The sequence below is a fragment of the Gouania willdenowi genome, chromosome 8 (genome assembly GCF_900634775.1).
Source record: "Gouania willdenowi chromosome 8, fGouWil2.1, whole genome shotgun sequence".
Classification (NCBI taxonomy): Eukaryota; Metazoa; Chordata; class Actinopteri; order Blenniiformes; family Gobiesocidae; genus Gouania; species Gouania willdenowi.
The window spans coordinates 1,831,044-1,843,120 of record NC_041051.1 but is presented as its reverse complement, the minus strand read 5'-3'; positions in this window follow the sequence as shown (position 1 = coordinate 1,843,120).

Genomic DNA, 12,077 nt, shown 5'->3' with positions numbered 1-12,077 from the left:
AAATTAGTGTTGGTTGCTGATGATATCAATAATTTTTTGTTCAGGCGGTGAACTGGAAATCTCACATTAGTCACGTTAGGAGCAAGGTTTCATGAAGTATATCAATAATTAGTAGAGCAAGACAAGTTTTAAATCATAAGTCCCTACGTATGCTCTATTATTTACTAGTCTTGCCATATTTTACTAATTGTGCAGAAGTGTGGGGAAACAGCGACACAACAACAGTTCAGCCACTTGTCATTTTACAGAAGAGCTTTAAGGATCATCCATGGGGCGGGTTATAGGGAACATACAAATATATGTTTTGTAGAGTCCAAATTATTAAAATTCAAAGATTTGGTGGATTTGCAAACTTTACAAACTCCATATATGGCAAAGTGCAATGATTTACATATAAAAAGTCAGAGGGAAGGAGGGTATATGTTACGAGGAAAACTACATTTCATAATACCGATGGCACACAGTAGGAAGAAAGGTTTTGCGTTTCCGTCTACGGGGTAAAATGTGGAACAGCTTCAATGAGCAGCTCAAGAAATGTCCAAATATAAAACAATTTAGGAAAAGATTTAAAAAAAATTATTTTTGAACGCTATAAAAATGAAGGAAAATAAGTTGGTTTAACTAGAATTTTTGTTGTTGACATTGTTTGAATGTATGAAGAAGATATATGTGCTTGCGTTATGTGAGAAAGTAGATAAAACCAAAGGAAGTAAGCTATTGTATTAAGACTTTGGAGGAGGGGGTGTGAATTAATAAGTGTTCATCCCACTCCTTTTCAAGCAGCAGTGAATTTTTCTGTTTTCTATGGATTATTGTATTATGTTGTACATACAGTACACTTTTTCATTGTGTGCTCGAAATAAAACTAAACTAAACAATAATTAAACAACCAAAAATGGAATGGGCTGAAGCAGTAACTGCTTATCGGAGCCCATCCCCAAACAGCAATTATATAAAAAAACTACAGAAACAACTCAATAACAGCGCTTTTCATCAGCTTATCAACTTATATTTCAATAGGTGCAAAGTATTTTGTTTTTAGAAGATTTTTTGAACATTGACAGTGAACTTAACTTAAAGCTGCTATCTGGAGTTTCTGAGAGAATGTCTTGATGTCCCGCCCTCAACAGCTCTACTTCCTCCCCTGCCTCTGCCAATCTCCCAGAAGCTACGCCTCTATGTGTGTGCACTCACATTGGAAAACATAACAAAGTTGTATAACTACAAAAACTACACATTTATTGTTAGAATGCCATAACTTGTAATTGAAACATGTTTGTTACCTGTCCATGAGAAATGTCATCAAATCCTGGTCCGTTCGGAATCCTTTTAAAAACAACAAGTCCCTCCACCTTTGAAAAGCAGCTCCGAGATAAATTCTATTGCGGTCACAAAGACGTTTATTCACAAGCTTTGTACCTGGACTTTTCTTTTTTAGTAGAAGCTTTATACGTTGGCAATCGTGGAATGGGTAATGACGGAATGACGCTCTGCTGCTCAGTGATACCTGTTTGAGACGCGCGGGTCATTTTCGTGCACAGTTTACGCAGCACGTGCATTCACTTTGATTGACAGTTCTCGCTCCAGGAAGTCAAAGCCTATTGGCTGGGCGCACTCGGCGATCGTTTTCATTTATATAGGGGTCTGAGACAGCTCTTGTTAAGGTCCTCAATGACATTCACTTGTCATTGAGGACAAGTGGGGGGGGGGGCTCTCTGGCATGGCACTAAACTGGTTTGAATAAGCTATCATAACTATGCAGACGACACACACAGTTACATAACTGTATCCCCAGGAGACTATAGACACTACAAATGCTGATAAACTGCTTTGATCAAATTAATAATTGAATATGTCAACATTTTCTTCAGATAAAACAAGGAGAAAACCAAAATTGTAGTCTTTGGAGCCAAATAAGGAAGACTGAAAATCATCAACAAGCTTAAAAAAATAATGCATAAAACCACAAACCAAACTAGAAATCTGGTGTCATCATGGACTCAGACCTGAACTTCAACAGCCACACAAAGATAGTTACAAAATCAGCTTATTATCACTTAAACAACATCAAGGATCAACTTTATTGACCAAGTAATGTATTGAATACACACGAGGAATTTGTCTTGGTGAACTGTGCTCTCTCTGATAGTGTCAACATTAAATAATAACAATCAACTAGAATAAATAAAAATAAATAAAAAAGAAGTATAAACATAAATATAAAGAGTAGTTAGACTAATATGTGCAAACTAAATAAAATAACAAGATAATAATAGTAATAATAATAATAATAATAATAATAATAATAATGAAATGAAATAAAAATACAGTAATAATAATAAGATAATAGTGCAGTAGTGCATTAATAAGTAGTGCAGGTGAACATTTAAATTAAAATATTATGTCCATGAACATTTACAGTGACAGGTTGATCCAGGGTTGATATGTTTAGTTCCAGGTTATTCCACAGTAACAGAAACAGGTCTGACACTCTATGACTGTTTAGTGTTGATCACAGTGACAGCCTGGGGGAAGAAACTGTTTTTATGGAGGGTAGTTTTGGCGTACAGTGATCTGTAGCGTCTGCCAGAGGGGAGGAGTTTAAACAGATTGTGTGCAGGGTGGGAGGGGTCTGCAGTGATGCTACCTGCCCGTTTCCTGAGAGAGCACAGTTCACCAAGACAAATTCCTCCTGTGCATTCAATACATTACTTGGTCAATCAAGTTGATTCTGATTCTGATTCTGATTCTGAAGGATGAAAAGACTGTTGTTACAGTAGGACCTACAAAAATGTATTCATTCATTTATCTTTAATAGACTGGATTACTGTAACGCTGTCCTCACAGGTTTCCCTAAAACATCTATAAATAAGCTGCAGTTAATCCAGAATGCTCACAAACACAAAGAAAGTGGATCACATTCAATCACAGGATCGACTACAAATTACTACTACTGGCTTATGAAGCATTACATGGTACAGGACCAAAAACCAAAATACATCTCAGACCTTCTGCTCTGATATCAACCAACCAGAGGTCAAAGGTCATCTGGGACAAACCAGCTTTATGTTCCCAGAACAAAAACAAAACACGGAGAAGCAGCGTTTAGATTTTATGTTCCTCGTCTGTGGAATAAATTTACAGAAAGCTGCAGGTCCGACAAAATTCTCAGCGCTTTTAAATTAAGGTTAAAGATATTTGTATTTAACACTGCTTTTAATTAAACAGTCACACTATTTAATCTGATATGATCCTGTTTTAGTGATTGATTGTGTAAAGCACTTTAGGTTGTCTTAAGGTGCTATATAAATAAACTTGACTATATAAATAAACTTGACTATATAAATAAACTTGACTATATAAATAAACTTGACTATATAAATAAACTTGACTATATAAATAAACTTGACTTGAAGTGATTCTCAAAATCATTCCAAACTTTAACACCATAAACAGAAACACATCTTTTAACATTTGTTCTAAATTTCTCTTTCTTCAAAAATATAAACTCCTCTTAAATTATATTTTCCTTCTCTTTGTTTAAAAAGTGATAAAATACCCAAAGGAAGGCTTTTATTTCTTACGCAAAACACAATCTCTATTAACCTTATTATATCCATAAGTTTTATTGTTCTATATTTTTTAACCAGTTCATTAGTAGGTGTCCAGAATTACTATATTCTACTATAATACATATTTAATATATATGTATTATTTTTAATGCTCTCTTTTGTAATTTGATTAATGGATCTATTTATGTTTTACATGTGTTACCCCAGCTTTCAGTAGGCCAGGTAAGGCAATGAGATGAATAATATTTCATTCATTCTTTGTTCTATGCATCAAACCCTGCAGTGTTTTAAAATCAATCTGTCACTAGTCTAATTATGTTTCAATGACCAAAACCGGAAGCATTGCAAAGTATTTGGTAAATCATTTTATATTTATGGGTTCCACATCCAGGTAGAAATCTTTTCATATGCCCCTTTATGAGCAATTTTTACTTTTAATATTGCATTAGGGTTGTTTTTTGCTGTAATAAATGATATATTTTGCTTTAGATAATGATGCATAATAGGGCACTGACGCATTTACACAATTAGCATGATGAATTGCTCTAGCAGTAGTTTGTAATTTTTATTTTCTTATATTCTTCAGGAAAACAACGAAAATAATGCATATTGTAAATAACCCCAGGTACATTTCTGTGTGTAAACAAGATTTTAAATGTTTTATTTTGGTGCTTATCACTATGTTTTAGAGTTCAGTTGTAGTTAACTTCCGGTTAAATGTTTGATGCTTTTATTTTGGCGGCATCACTTCCTGTTTGCCGTTTGGCGCTTGAGGTAACTTGATGTTGCTGGAAAAACACGGAGAAGTAGAAGAAACCAACACGGAGCGGCTTTAAAAGTGTTTTATGTTTAACTGCCCCCTTGAAGAGGCACAAGGTACGTTTAAAATGTCTGGCAATACTGCATGAATGTTTGGTGTGGCCAGAGTTGTATGTTTGTTGGGTTTTATAATGTTTGTCTGAACTTATGCACGTTTAGCATTTTATGCAAGGATGTAAGAGCTTAGCATTTAGCTTATACTTTGTTTTTGTATATTTCAGCTCTTACGATGAATTTAAGGTTAACTGTCAATAAACCTGTTTTTTTCCACTAGCTTGGTGGACCCCATAAACAATGATAAAATTGGTAAAAATTTAGCCTGGTTCTGTTTTTTTTTTTTTTTGGTATTGTAACAAATTTAGATTTTTTTTTTTTTTTTTTTAATGTGGGGTTTGATGCACCCTAATGTAGAACGCCAATAGTTTCAGATATTTTTCTTCTACTATGTTCTATCTGCCGCTTCCAGCAAAGCTCATGATCTAGGATGACGCCCACGATCTGTGTGTAAGATCTGTGTCTGCCTTCAGAACACCATTAAGTCATCAAATCCATCAACAGACCAAGTGCGACTTGCTTCAGCAATGACGGATGTGTGATCATTTGAGGTGTCATGAATAATTGATGCTCCACCATCAACACGACTAATTGGCCTGAAGGAAGAGGTGGCGAGCAAAAGAGCCTGTGTCAGAAAATAAAGGAGAGAAGAATTCTGTCGGAAAACAGACACAATTACTTATATTTTAATGCTGCAGGCTGTGTGTGTCACAGTTTGTGACGTGAACAAATTTTACCGGCTTGCACTGTGCTTAGAGTCTGTTTAGAACTGACATAGGCAACTGCCGACCCTCGGTCTAATTTTGTGTGGCCTCCAAAATAATTGTAACCAAGTTGGAAGTTATATGAAGCCCAACATAACACAAAAAAATGTCAACAAAAGTACACACAGTGTCAACAAAGACACACAAAACAATGAAAAAAAACAACAACATATACAAAAAAAACTTCAAAAACATACAAAATGCCAACAAAATTGCACAAAATGCCAACAATAATACAAAAATATAACAAAAACACACTTGATAAACACACCAAGGCAACCAAAATGTGCCTTATTGACAAGAAAATAGATTAAATGAATTCAAAAACACAGAAAATGTCTAAAATTTCAAAAACACCCAGAAAACCCACACAAAATGATTACAAAGACAAAACTCTGTTCTTTCCTATGTTAATGCTCATATTTGTCATTATTCTAAATGCTAACATGAATGTTGATAATGTGGCCAATCACAGACAATCACATTTTTGTGTCCCCCACTCTGATAGAAGTTGTCTACCTCTGGTTTAGAACTTTTGAGCAAGCAGTTTATCATGGCTGCATTTGGTAAATAAAGCTGGGACTGTAACCGAGCCCTGAGGGACTCCATATTATTTTACTATTAAATGATAGCATGTATATTTTTAGTTGTATACTTTTTGTTCAAAACTGTTTTTTTTTTTTTGTTTTGTTTTTTAATGTATCATAATTGATAATACTTTACAATAAGGGACCCTTAATATTGTTAGCTAAGGCATTATTAAACATGACCAGTTTAACAATGTTATAATAATCATAATGTATTAGTTAAGCTAACATTAACTAACATACTAGTTAATGCATTAATAAGCAGTTATTTAATGCTTAGTAATTCAAACATTACTAAGCATTAATAAATGTTATATAATGTGATTGGTTACCCTTATGGATATTACAGTCAAATGTAATGTCCCTCATTGCCATTTACTTGCAGTGTTTATTGGAGTGTGTGTGTCAATGTTAGCATAACAGTAGTAACCTGACATACACTTTAATAAATGTATAGGAGCCCCTCATAAGTATTAATTAACCTATAGTTAACCATTCTTTCTGAACCCTTATTGTAAAGTGTACAACATGTATTCCTTAGGTATATGATAATATTATCACACTGTTAATTAATGTTAAATAAGGATAGCTATTTACATTAAATAACATTTATTAATGCTTAGTAATTTTTGAATAACTAAGTGTAGCGGTCAGTAGGGGCTTTCTTTTCTCAGTGAACTAGGTAAGGCCACTTCCTGCCTAGTGGAGGAAGTGTCCTGTTTAAATGTCTGGTGATCAGTGACTGCTGCTGGCTGGTGACAGGTGTGTTTTTTAGCATTTTAACCTGCTGTTTAACACATGGTTTTAGAGCTGTTTTAGGACTCTGGTGGAAACTGTTTCCCCCCCATTGTTAAGAGCAATTCTAAGGTAGGACATGTGTTTGAATATTCAGTTTATCCTTTGTCTATTTGGGTTTTAACATCTGTTTCCCTTTTCATTTCAGATTTGAGCCTGCTACTGTTTTGTTTAGTTTGTTTTTAGGGTTTCTTTCTGGTTAAATCTGAGTTTATTTGGTATCTTTTTGTAAATTGTGGAAACCCTATTTTAGCTTTGCACAGTAAAGTTATACAGTCCATGGGTCTTTTAGGTCTTAGAGTTGTTTCCCTTGGGTATTTCTGTTTGGCACTTAAGGCTTTTGTTATTTAATGTGTGTTTGTGGGGGGCACTTTTTGGTTTTTTGGGGTGGGGCTACTTCCTCTCCAGCCATCCTTGCTTAGTTATGTTTTAATCTTTTATTTTTTTCAGACTCTGTTTGGTCCTGGCTCAGGGGCTGTGAGGTTTTAATTGAATGTGTACTTTTAATATTGACCATTGAGTAAAACCTACATTTTAGTCATAGAAATAAATATTCTTTTTTTTTTTTTTTTTAACCTTTTATGCATACTACTGGTCTTAATAAACTTTTGAAAGCACTGTCTCTGCCTATTTTTTTTTTTTTTTTTTTTTTTACAAACTGTTCTGTGTGTCCTTGGATGTTATTTTAGCATTAGTTATTTTAAGTTCAGTACCTCCTTGGTCACATAAGCATTAATTAACTGCTTAATAATGCATTAACTGGTATGTTATTTAATTCATTGTGATTATTATAACATTATTAAACTGTTACTTAATGTTTAATGATGCCCTAACTGATTGATAACTAATTGTGGGACCCTCATTATAAAGTGACCTTCTAATCTAACCAGATAAACATTAATAATAAATTATTTTATGCAATCACAACCTGGCCAAGTGGCAGGAGAGATGTAAGAAAATGACAAAAGATCAGATAAAATAATACATTGGCAAATAAATTATTTTTCCCTTCAGGGGAGGGGCGTATGCTTTAAAGGGTTAAATTTAACTTGCAGGTCTCGAGTTTGACAAATTTGGTCTTAAGGGCTTCTGAAAGTTATAAAGTTAAAGAGTTCATCGCTACATTTTATTTGAATCAAGAAACTAAATGTCAACGGAGATTTTACTTTTTATTCACAAAAAACATGATGAAAAATGTATTTTGACACGTTTTATTAAAACCTTAAAGAGAATAGGGCAGGATTTGTGAACTTTTTTTAATGCTAATGGCTGATGAAGCGTTCCAAACCAAAGAGAATGAGCCCACACACGTTACTGCCATGACCTGACTGTGATACATTTTTTATTGTAATTCTGGGGCCAAAAATCCCACGTTCTGCAGACGTGACGTCAAATGACGCTGATGTGTGTCATCTCTGCCTGAAATAAAGACAGCTTGGACACTGAAAGAAGACAAGCAGGATGGACCAAACACTTCTGTAAAGTTAAAGATATTCACAGATTCAGCATTTCTGGACCAATAACTCATCAACGGAACATCGCTTTTACAAAACCGATGCCTCGTTGCAATCACAGCAAGGTGGACCGTAAACTACAACCGGATTTTCCTCAAAACGAGCTTTTCTCCACATTTTGGAACTTGTATTAAAGCCTCTACGCTCAGGGAATGCTCAGGGACCGTCTGCAAATTGCAACACCGGAAAAACATTAAAAAAAAAACAATAACTTCACACAGGAAAGTGGTGTTGTCATCAAACTCAGCACACATAGATTAACACTTTATAATTATATTACAACACTTAGTTTTAATAAATATGTTTTCAAGTATATTTAGTGATTTTTTTTTCCATTAAATAAGTACTAAAATATGCTATAACTGTACTATAACATGTTATAGTGTCATCAAACTCAGCACACATAGATTAACTCTTCATAATTATACTACAACACTTAGTTTTAATAACTATGTTTTCAAGTATATTTAGTGATTTTTTTTTCATGGATTTTGGTTTTGTTGGATAAATAAACATGGACTGGTTCAAGGAACGCTATGCCTGCATTCTGCCTCCATCTCTCCTTGCATTTGGGTCCACACTCACACCACACTGACACTGCAAGTCTGTTATCACAATTTAACCTTTTTAAATCATAACAGTCTATAAGTAACGTCACCTCGTCGTTACAGTATTACAACTTTCTTTCATATCATTTCAGGGTTTTCTTTATAATTATCAATGAAGTCACTATTATAGGCTGCAGGGTCACAAAAATATCATCACATCTACTCCACATCATGTTGTTAATATTACAGCACTAGATTTGGGAATTTTTGCTTGAGGATTTCTTTTATCTATACCAAAAACAATAGAGGTCTCTTGAAAGCAATACTAAGACACAGTTTGGAAACTGTGTTGATTTTTATTTTGCCATATATAGCAAATCAAAAGACATCTTTCATCTTTAACTCAATTGGGATTTTCTTTTTTTAAATTTTAATAAACATTCTAGTATGAAATACATATACTGTAGAGCTTCTTATATAGCTTCATCACACTTTATTAGTAACATAAGTAATACATAAAACAAACAAAATCTTGTAATCTAGAATAATCAAGATTTGTTAGATATTTACACAAAGAAACAAAACAGTTTAAACTATGAACATTAGTTTCTGGAGGTGCACAAAAGAGTAGTTGTGATGTTGTCACATGCCCATTGTACTGAGACCACAGTTATAGCTGCAGTGGTAAAAATCTGAACTCCATCCTTTGCTGCAACCCCTCTACTCCCAACATTTCTTGTCTCTCTTCAGCTGCTCCATCTAATAAAGGCATAAGGGCCACACAGTAAGCTCCCGAACATGCATGATTAATATGATTGAAATGTTAATCTTTCAACTCTGTGAACTGCCACCTTAAAGGAGACATATCATGCATTTAAATCCTTCCTTTTTACATATAAATCATACAGTTGTGGTCTATATAAAGCAGAATTGCAATGCTTGGGTCTGAATTCCTCATTATTGTAGCTCCACCCCTTTTCTACCCCTTTTCTGATGTGCTTCTGAGAGCAACTCGTTTTGGTGCTGTCTCTTTAAATGCAAATGAGACACTTCATACCCCGCCCCCTCTCCAGGTTACAGAGGTGACACTCGGTTCAACTCCACCCTGTTTGGCCATTTTTGTAGTTTGATAGAAGAGATACGATTATCTAGCGGCGCAGAAACTTTTTATTCACACGTTATTTACAAAATGTCAACAACAGAAGACTTGTCCATCCAGCCTTACATGTTCCAGCCAGAGTCTGACCCATGAAAATGACCAAAACAGAATATAAAGATATCAACGGAGCACCTGAAGAGACTAATTTGAACTTTTCTGTACTTCTAAACACTCTAAAGATACAACAAAATGCATTTAAGGGCTAAAAAATTGGATTTAGCATGATATGTCCCCTTTAACGTGGTGGGGTTATTTGAGTGCCCGAATGATCCAAGGAGCTATGTTGTCTGGGGCATTATGCCCCTGGTAGGGTCTCCCGTGGCAAACAGGTCCTTGGTGACGGGTCAGACTAAGCGCAGTTCAGAAGACCCTTTATGGACAGAATAAAAACAAGGACCGTGACGTCGCCCGGTATAACGCTGCCGGGAACCCACCCTGGAGCCAGGCCTGGGGCTGGGGCTCGAATGCGAGCGGCTGGTGGTCGGGCCTTTGCCCACGGGGCCCGGCCAGGCCTAGCCCAAAAGGACAACGTGGGCCCGCCCTCCTGTGAACCCACCACCCGCAGAGGGATCCGTAGGGGTCGGGTGCAGAGAGGACTGGGTGGCGGTCAAGGGGGGGTGCCTCGGCGGCCCGGTCCACGTCCACAGCTTATGGCTGTTGGGACATGGAAAGTCACCTCGCTGGGGGGGAAGGAGCCTGAGCTTGTGCGGGAGGTTGAGAGGTACCGGCTAGATATAGTCGGGCTCACCTCCACGCACAGCTTGGGCTCTGGATCCCAACTCCTGGAGAGAGGCTGGACACTCCACTTCTCTGGCGTTCCCCGCGGGGAGAGGCGGCATGTGTTGGAGTTCAACTCCACGTGTTGGACTTCACCCCAGTGAATGAGAGGGTCGCGTCCCTACGCCTTCGGTTTAGGGACAGGTCTCTCACCATTGTCTCGGCTTACAGGCCCAACATCGGTGCAGAGTACCCGGCCTTCTTGGAGTCCCTGGGAAGGGTACTAGATGGTGTCCCGACTGGGGACTCCATTGTTCTAGAGGGGGACTAAAACACCCATGTGGGCTGCGACAGTGGGACCTGGACAGGGGTGATTGGGAAGAACGGCCTCCCCAATCTGAACACGAGTGGTGTTTTGTTATTGGACTTCTGTGCCAGTTACAGTTTGTCCATAACAAACACCATGTTTGAGCACAAGGGTGTCCATAAGTGCACGTGGCACCAGGACACTCTAGGCTGGAGGTCGATGATCGACTTTGTAGTTGTATCATCCAGCCGCGTGTCTCGGACACTCGGGTGAAGAGAGGGGCTGAGCTGTCAACCAATCACCACCTGGTGGTGAGCTGGATCCGCTGGCAGGGAAGGAAGCCGGTCAAACCTGGCAGGCCCAAATGTGTTGTGAGGGTCTGTTGGGAACGTCTGGTGGTTCTCTCTGTCCAAATGGACCATATTCTCTTCCTTCATTGTCGATGCGGCCATTTGCAGCTGTGGCCGTAAAGTCTTTGGTGCCTGTCGCGGCAGCAATCCCCGAACCTGGTGGTGGCGCCCGGAAGTAGGGATGCCATCAAGCTGAAGAAGGAGACCTACCTGGCCTTGTTGGCTGGAGGGACTCTGGAGGCAGCCGAGAGGCACTGGCAGGCCAAGCGTGCTGCAGCTCGCGCGGTCGCAGAGGCAAAAATTCGGGTCTGGGAGGAGTTCGGAGAAGCCATGGAGGAGGACTATCGGTTGGCCTCGAAGAGATTTTGACAAACCGTTCGGCGCCTCAGGAGGGGGAAGCAGTGCTTCACTAACACTGTTTACAGGGCGGGGGGGAGCTGCTGACCTTAACTGGGGATGTTGTCGGGCGATGGAAGGAGTACTTCGAGGGTCTCCTCAATCCCACTACCACGTTTTCCGAAGATGAAGCAGAGGCTGGGGACTCACCGAGGTGGTTGGAAAGCTCCTTGGGGGCAGGGCTCCGGAGGTGGATGAGATTCGTCCTGAGTACCTTAAGTCTCTGAATGTTGTAGGACTGTCTTGGTTGACACGTCTCTCTAACATCGCGTGGCATTTGGGGACAGTGCCTCTGGATTAGCAGACCGGGGTGGTGGTCCCTCTCTTTAAGAAGGGGGATCGGAGGGTGTGCTCCAACTACAAAGGGATCACACTCCTCAGCCTCCCCGGCAAGGTCTACTCCAGGTGCTGGAGAGGAGGATCCGGCCGATAGTCGATTCTCGGATTCATGAGGAACAATGCGGTTTTTGTCCCGGTCGCGGCACACTGGACCAG